Source organism: Narcine bancroftii, chromosome 4, assembly GCF_036971445.1.
Source record: "Narcine bancroftii isolate sNarBan1 chromosome 4, sNarBan1.hap1, whole genome shotgun sequence".
NCBI lineage: Eukaryota > Metazoa > Chordata > Chondrichthyes > Torpediniformes > Narcinidae > Narcine > Narcine bancroftii.
Window position 1 is genome coordinate 33,812,350 of NC_091472.1, and position 9,469 is coordinate 33,821,818.

The window sequence follows — 9,469 nt, forward strand, 5'->3', positions numbered from 1 at the left end:
TCCCCAAGCTGTCAGCTGTGCAGCGGGGGCCAGCACCATGTTGGGGATGCTGGCCCCTACGCAGCCATAGCTGTACGACCGGTGGTTCACTAGCTGGGGCCAGTGCCGCTGCGCGGTCAGCCGATTGCCGCAGCGGCATGCCACTACAAGGTATAAATTAGTACAATACAATTTTTTGCATTAGTTATATCTCACACCACAGAAATTAAATAAGTGAAAGTCAGACTCATCAGGTCAATGTTTTAGATGAGTCGAGGAAATGGGAACTTTCTTACAGTCGACTTGGTCATGTTCCAAAGCAAGATCTTTTTGGGTGGATTTTGGAAAATGTTTAGAACAGATTATTGGAATTCCATTTTCACAAAACCCAGAATTGTTTTTACTGGCAAGTATAATGGGGATAAGAGCAAAATTGAAATTATCTAAATATCTAAGTTGAATTTGTAAAATTGCAGTGTCAGAAAGTGTATTGCAGTTACTTGGAAGTCTGCCTCCCATCTAGGTAAGGGATGCTGGAATGAAGAAATGCATAGCTGTGTCCCCCTGGAGAAAATTAAGTACAACGTAAGAAATAAGTATGACACATTTCTGCAAAAATGGAGACCATATTTGCAGATCTCAGGAGTAAATCTTTAGTTGTGTTTTTTCCAGTTCTCGAGTCCACGTTAACTTTCTCCAAAGAAGACGACTAGTTAAATAATGAATTGAAATCTGTGGAGTGAACGGCACTTTCCAGAAACTTTTCTTATTTTTCCATTCTATCTTTCTTTCTTTCTTTTTCTCTTCTCACACACATTTTTGGGATCTTTTGGGTGGGTGGGAGAGGTTGGAGAGTTTGAGTTACATACATTATGTTGCATAAATTTGTCTACTTGTGTATTTGTATTTTTTAATTTTGAATTCGACTACAAATAAAATATATAAAATAAAAAACTGGAAAATTCTTGAAAATAAATCCAACTCATAAATTGAAGAGAAAATTTATGGATTATTCCAGGGAGAGGACAACATATCAGAAGATACACCAGAAGTTTTCTTCTGACCATGACTCTCAGAAATATGAAACCATTTATTTTCCTCATTTAGTTTATGCAATATTGTTTTCACAGTGTTTGTTCAGTAAAATATTAACAGTCCTCTAAAGATTACTCAAAGAATTACTTTTTGCCATTTTTTTTCCCCCAAATCCATCAGACAATAAGAGTTCATTTCAATCTGAATAGCCCAGCTAGGGTTTGCCTGGATATAATTTCTCGTTAAATTTATCTGGCACTTTTTCAAACATGTGTCTCCCAGCTCTAGGTATTAATTTAAAAATAATCTTGTGTATTTTCTGATGGATTGTACCAGGATCCAATTCTCTCAGTGACAGCATTTAAAGTGATTTGATTATGGACCTTAACTAAAATATTAGGGCCGACTTTCTGAAATATACAAAATACTTCAGGAATTTTGTTTTCCATGGCTTGCTCGTTTCCTGCCAGTTTTACACGATCTGCCAATTTGGTGGATTTAGTTGCTTCCTCTGGAAAGGAAAATGGAAAAGCTTGCTATATTATTTCCAGTTTGTGTCTAATTTTCTCCCCAATTCTGCTGAAATTATCCACTCATCCTGTTATGGTTGTCATGAGGGATTTTACATGCAAATACAGTACATTGGGAAAACTAGGTTGGGAATGGATCTCAAGAGAGATAGAGAGAATTTGTAGAAACCCTACGAGATGGCTTTTAGAGCAGTTTGTTGATGAGCTCATTAGGAGGTCAGCTGTACTGGATTTGATATTGTGTAATGCACTGGAAGTGATTGGAGAGCATCAAGTTAATGAACCGTTAGGGGGCAGTGATCACAATATGGTTGAGTTCAATTTGAGATTTAACAAGTGTAGAGCTCGTCGAAAGAACCAAAGACTTGTTGATCCAAACCAAGGCTTTTATTAGCAAAAGACCGGAGCTCTTCACAGGTGGCCGACCAGTCCGGAATGATCCGACCTGGCTAGGGACACAACCCTTTAAGGCCCAGGTAATAGGTGTGGCTTAGCTCTCAGCCAATCGCTGTAAGCACAGTCTAGATACAGTAACTATATACACTATGTACATTGGTGATAGATATGTACTATCACAACAAGGAGAAACTAAACTCAAATGTGTCAGCATTTCAATAGTGGCATGAAGGAGAAACTGGTCAAAGAAGATTGGAAGGAGGCACTTGTCGGGAAGATGGCAAGGCAGCATTGGATGGAGTATCTGCAAGAGATGAGAAAGGTGCTGGATAAATACCTACCTTAGAGGAAATATCCGAATGGAAAAATGTCGGCTAACAAGGGTAGTCAAAGCCAACGTCAAAGCAAAAAAAGCAAAAGAAATGGCAGACAAGGAAGCAAAAATTTAGTGGGAAAATGGAGGACTGGGACGTTTTTAAAAACTTGCAGAAGGTAAGTTAAAAACTCATAAGGAGGGAAAAGATGGATTTTGAGAGAAGGCTAGAAAATAATATTAAAGAGAATACAAAAAGCTTCTTAAGAGTCAGCAAGGTGAGCATAGATATACGATCTCCAGATAATGAAGCTGGAAGAATTAAAATCAGAACAAGATGGCAGATGAACTAAATGAGGATTTTGCATCAGTCTTCACTGTGGAAAACAATCGGTCTTCATGTGATAGCCCTTTCATTCCTGGAATCATTCCAAGAATCATTCTTATGAATGTTCTCTGAATCTTCTCCAACCTTAGTACAATTTTTCTTAAATAAGTTAGCACAATGCCATTACAGTGCAAGTGATGGGGACTGGGGTTCGAATCCTGTGCCACCTGTATGGAGTTTGTATGTTGTCCCTGTGCCTGTGTGGGTTTCCTCCCACCGTTCGAAATGTACCAGGGGTTGTAGGTTCATTAGGTCTATTTGGGCAGCATGGGCTTGTGGGCCGAAAGGGCCTGTTACTGTGCTGTATGCCTAAAATAAAATCTGCTCAAAATACTCCGTGAGGCCTCACTAATGCTTTATAAAATCTCAACATCACATCCTTGGTCTTATATTCCATTCCTCCTGAAATTAATGTCAGCATTGAATTTGCAAATTTATCTTCAGGCTATCCTGCACTAAGACTCCCAGGTCCCTTGCATTTGGGTATTTTCAATGTTCTACCTTATAAAATAGTCTTCCACTTTATTTGTTTCTATCCATGTGCATGACTGCACATTTTCCAACCTTGTATTTCATTTGTCACTTCTCTGTCCATTCTTCTAATCTGTCACGGCCCTTCTGCAGCCTTCCTGTTTCTTCTACACCACCTGCTCCTCCACCTAGCTTAGTATCATCTGCAAACCTGGCCAAAATGCCATTCATTCCACCATCCAAATCATTAATATACAACATAAAAACAAGTGGCCCCAACACCAACAACTGTCAGCCAACCAAAATATGATCCCTGTATTCCAACTCTCTGTTTCCAGCCAATCAGCAAATATTCTACCCACATTAGTATGTTTCCTGTTTACCATGGACTCTTATCTTGTTTAGTACACCTTGTCAAAGGCACCCATTGCATTTCCTTTTTGTAGTCTGCTTTCCACTTTTTCAAAGAATTCAAATAGGTTTGTCAAGCAAGATTTTTCCCTTCAGGAAACCATCCTCACTTTGGCCTATTTTGTGAGGTGTCTCTAAGTACTCCATCATCTCATCCTTGAAAATCGACTCTAACATCTTCCCAACTACTGACATCTGCCTAACCGGCCTATAATTTCCTTTCTGCTGCCTCCCTCCCTCCCTTCTTGAATAGTGGGGTGACATTTGTGATTTTCCGGTCCTACAGGACCATGCCAGAATCTGTGGATCATTACCAATACCTCCACAGTCTCCACTACTACTTCATTCAGACCCGAGGGTTCAATCCTCTGGACTGCAAGACATCCATCTTTAGGCATTCAGCTCCCTGAGCATCTTCTCTCTTGAAATAGTAATTGCACTCACTTCCCTTCCCTGATATCCTTCGAGACCTCGCACACTGTTAATGTCTTTCATGGTGAAAACTGATGCAAAATGCTTATTTATTTTCTTTGCCATTTTCTTGTCTCCCATTATTATTTCTCCAAAGTCAATTTCTAGTGGTCCTATATATACTCTCTCCTCTGTTACCCTTTGTATATCTGAAGAAGCATTTGTATCCTCTGACATTATTTGCTTGCCTATTTTCATACTTAATCTTTCCCTCCATGTGAGGTTTTGGTTACCTTCTGCAAATTTTTTAAAACTTACCATTCTTCCATCTTCCCACTAATTTTTGATTTCTTTTACACCCTCTCTTTTGCTTTTATGTGGCTTTGATATCCCTTGTCAGCCACAGTTGTGAAGCTTTTCCATTCAAATTTTCCTCTTTTTTGGCATGCATTGACCCTGCACCTTCCTCGTTTCCTGCAGAAACTCCATCCATTGTTGCTCTGCTGTCTTCCCTTCCAATCTACTTTAGCCAGTTCCTCTCTCATGTAACTGTAATTCCCTTCCCCTTTCAACACATTTGACTTTAGTTTCATCTTGTTAAATCTCAAATTGAACTCAATCATATTGTGATCACTGCTCCCTCCTAATGGTTCTTTTACTCTAAGCTCTCCAATTGCCTCTGGTGCATGATACAACATTCAGTCCAGTACAGCCAATTTCCTAGTGGGCTCATCAACAAACCACCTCATAGACATTTTACAAATTGTCTCTTGAGATTCAGTGCCATCCTGGTCTTCCCAATATGCTTGCATGTTAAAATCTCCCATGACGACCATAACATTGCCCTTCTGCCACTCCTTTACTATTTGGTTGTAATTTGCTGAAAGTATTTGTTGATCTCAATTTACTATAGAACACTGGAGCACAGAAATAGGTGCTTCCAGTCTGTGCCAAACCAATTATTTTGCCTAGTCCCACTGACTTGTACCCAGTCCATAGCCCTCCATATCTCTCCCATCCATGCATCTGCCCAAATTGTTCCTAAATGTTAAAATGTATTCCACATTCATCACTTCAGCTGCCAGCTTGTTCCACACTCCCACTTCTCTCTGTGTGAAGAAGTTCCCCTTCATTCCCTTAAGCTTTTCCCCTTTTCACATTAACCTATGTCCTCACGTACCCTCAGTGGAAAAAAAAACCTACCTACATTTATTTTGTCTACCCTCTCATAATTTTAAGTACCTCTATCAAATTTCCCCTCATTCTTCTGTGCTCCAGGGAATAAAGTCCTAACATGTTTAACGTTTCCCTGTAATTCAGTTCCTAAAGTCCAGGCTACATGCTAGTAAATCTTCTCTGCACTCTGTTGTGTATACACTCACACAATTAAGACTTGGAAACATGATGCTTTCTCATCCTTTACTTCCATTAGACTACTGACATACAGGGTTATATATATGGAAGAGTGACATCATGACGTGGGCATCATGATGTCCAGCAGAGGGCGGGCTATACCCAACACTCTTCCCCACCCGTGCAGTAAATGCTGACTGGGCCCCTTCGAACTAGTAAGATTACATCGGGCCCAGGACTACAAATGAGAAGTAGAATACATCTCATGAGTAATTATAATTATAAAAGGGAAAGTATTTAATAATAATCAGGCCACATAGTCCTTAAAGTGTTCAGATGGTCTTCTTTCTCTTTTGACCACCTCGGCGTGGTTTGCTGTGCTGATCTTTGCTCAGGACCCATAGATAGTCAGGTCGGCGGTGACTGTCCACTTTCGCTGCCCTCCTGGCTACGTGTCTCAGTAACTGGCTCGGCTGTGCAACCGTTTCTCCCCCCTCCTCACTCAGCCTGAGGGGTGGGATGGTTGGGGTCAGGCCATGGCAGGTCTGCTTCCATTTCCTCCAGTTCATGAGGCAGTTCATGGACTTTAGTGTCAGTCAATGCTCGTAATTGGTCAATGAGTCACTTCCACAATCTCTCCCCAACTCGAACAGAGTTGGGGCTCAATTTTTTTAAGATTACTCCTACTTTATATTGTCTTTATACTCTTTATATTGTCTATAATCTTGTACCAGAATTCACTCGCCCACTTCCAATGTCCCAGGTGAGGTTTGTGGTGATGCCGATTTTTGCAATCGGAGACCCAGATCTGGATGAACTGTGGACAGCCTGGTCCGCAGGTTGAGACCAAACATTAGTTCAGCTGGGGTGCGTTTTGTGTTAATTTGCAGTGCGTTTCTGTATCCCAATAGGAAATCTGTGATTTTGTGTGTCCAGGAGGCATTTAGAAGTTTCATGGTTTTCATTGCTTTTTTGAATGTTTGTACAAAACATTCTGCCTCCCCATTAGTACTTGGGTGATAGGGTGTTGACAAACTATATCTGATATTGTTATCATGCATAAATATTTTAAAATGTTCCGATGTAAATTGAGTCCCATCGTCCATAACTAATTCATGACGCAATCCATAAGTGGCAAAGATATCTTGTAGACAGTCAATCGTGGGATCTGCTTTGGTGCTTTTCACCTGTGAAACTACTGGCCCATTTGGAGTGTGTGGCCACAACTATTAGGAAAGTCTCACCCATGAATGGTCCAGCGAAGTCTCCATAAATCTGATGCCAGGGTTTGGATGGCCATTTTCATGGGTTAGCTTCGGCTTGCGGCATTTTTGGCTGCATTGCATTCTCTTACTGTTGTTTCAATGTCTCTGTCTATGGAGGGCCACCAGACATTTATCCAGGCCAGTTCCTTCATTCGTACCATTCTCGGATGGTTGTGATGTAGTTCTGATAACATGGTAGTTTGCCATTTGGCTGGAATAATTGTATGGGTACCCCATAGTAAACATCCTTCTTCAACTGATAGTTCATGGTGGCGTGTGTGGTAAGGTTTTGGATCTTCTGGAATGACTTCAGATTCGGGCCACCCATTAAGGGTGAAGTATAGGATCTTGTTTAAGGTTGCTTCTTTTCGGGTTTCCTTTGCCATCATCTGGGTTGTAATGGGCAGTGGTTGAAGTTGTTCTTGGTTGATCGCTGCTGCCTCTGCTCTCCATTAATAATTTCTTCTCGTTGTTCTGTCTTGGTTAGCAGCATGCGTGATAAGGCTTTTGCATGGGTGTTGAGTGTTCCTGGTTTATGTTTTATATATTTACATGCCGCTAGTAGCATGACCCAGCTTTGAATTCTGGCCGCAGCTAATACTGGTATACCTTCGTGTGACCACAAGATTAAACTAAGAGGCTTGTTGATTGTGATCAGGGTGAATTTTCTTCCGTAAAGATATTGGTGGAATTTTTTTACACCAAAGATTATTGCCAATCCTTTTTTTTCTAGTTGGGCGTAACTTTGTTTGCTTGTGGTTAATGTTCACGAAGCATACACTACAGGTTGTTCACCTTTTTCTGTGATTTGGGATAGGACCGCTCCTAGTCCCACTGGTGAAGCATCCACGGCTAGTGTAACTTCTTTACTAGGGACGTAGTGGATTAGCACCTTATTTGTTGTCATTAATATTTCCTTTAGTTAATTGACTGTGTTTTTAGTTTCTGTGTTTGATCTTTCTTGAGTAATTGGGTTCAGTGGGTTGCATAGGGTAGACATATTAGGGATATGTTTTCGGTCGTGATTAACAAGTCCTAGGAAGGACTGTAATTCCGATTTGTTGGTTTGGTATGGGGCCTTGCAAACAGCTTCTGTTCCTGCTGGATTAATTTGTACCCCCTTGTTGTTGATTGTAAACCCAAAATATGCTACTGAGGGGCACATGAAGAAACGTTTGTCCTTTCATAATTCTATATTAGCCTGTTGTAGTCTGGTTAAAACATTTTCAAGGATTTCTAAGGGTTCACTGTCGATTCGGCCCGTGATGATGATATTATCTAGGTAACGCCCAACTGAGAGTCCATGTAGTAAATTGTCCATTGTTACTTCAAAAATCGCAAGTGCTGTTGAAATTTCATAAGGCATGTGTGTATAGGTCAATAATCCCAGATGGGTATTGATTGTCACATATCCCCTTGATTTTTTGTCCAGTTCTATCTGTTGATATGCCTGTGACAAATCTATTTTTGTGAATTTTTGCCCTCCCTTTAGTGCTTGGAACAATTCTTCGGCCTTGGGCATTGGGTGTTCGGATATTTTGAGTGATAGATTGATGGTGATTTTGTAATCACTGCAAAAACAAATCTCACCATTTGCTTTTCATACGGGTACGATGGGTGCTGCACAATCGCTGTATCATATTGGTTCTAGTATGCTTTAGTCTATTTAATTCAGCCTCAATTTTCCCTTTCATAGCAAATGGGACTGTTCTGGCTTTGAAAAATTTTGGTTCAGCATTATCTTTTAATTGCAGTTTGGCTTGAACACCTTTGATTTTCCCCATTTCTTGCTGGAAAACCACTACGTGGCTGTTGAGGATTTGGTTGCGTTCTGGCTGGGAGTTGTCCGTGCGGTTTATATTTAGTATTGAACAGATTTCCACCCAGTCAAGGGGAATGTGTGGTAGCCAGTTTCTTCCAAAAAGTGCTGGTCCCTGGGTATCTATGATGTAGAGAGAGTGTTTTTGGTTGCTGTTGTTTCTATTGTACTTGGACCATACTTTTTCCAAACACTTTAATTCTGTCTCCTGTTACAGATCTTAGAGTTATTTCAGTTGTTTTTACCATGAGGTGTGGTAGCAAGCGTTCCTTTACATGTAACGGCATTAGGGACACCTCGATCCCCGTGTCTAATTCCATCTTCATGGGGTGTCCGTTTATTTTTAGCTGTATAAAGATTAATACGTTTCCTCCATTTATTCCTCAGATGTGCAGTATCTCAGGAGCTTAAATTTCAGGAGCTTGAGTGCTCCGCCACTCAAGGTCAGTCATTGGGCTGTTATCACCATCGTTGCTAGGTTGCCTCTCTCGCTTTGCAATTGTTTTGACTTTAGCTGCCTGTTTATTTGCAGGCTACCTGCACTTTAGAAGTGGACATTTAGCTTTGATATGTCCTCCTGTTTTGCAATGGTTGCATTTAGAATTTTTGAAGAAATAGTTTTCAGGACAGTGGTTGCATTTCCCAGATGGAAGCATTGTTGGTGGGAAGACCTCCCAACCAGCAGGCAGCCCTATCTACAATCTGTAATGACGATCTAAATCTATAATTTTCGCCATTAACTTCTCGCTATTACCTTCCAGATGACAAACCTGGCCATTCAAATCCTTCAAAATAGATTCTGCCGCAGTGAAACGCTCACCATGTTCATCAGTAGAATGACAGACCTTTTCAAGTTGATCCACCAAAGCAAGAAAGCTATCATTCAGAACTTTAAATCCTTCAGTGATGAACTTTGACCTGCTCAAGTGCTTCAAAGAAGCTCTCAGAAGTCAGATTTTCTGGTGAATTAGTCCGTTTCATGATTTTTTCCTGACCTTTTAATCAAGTTTTAGTACTAAATTCAATTACTTGCAGTATGGAAAAGAACCATGACAGAAAGAATGACCACACTGCTCAATGCTTATGAAAAAGGCAGTA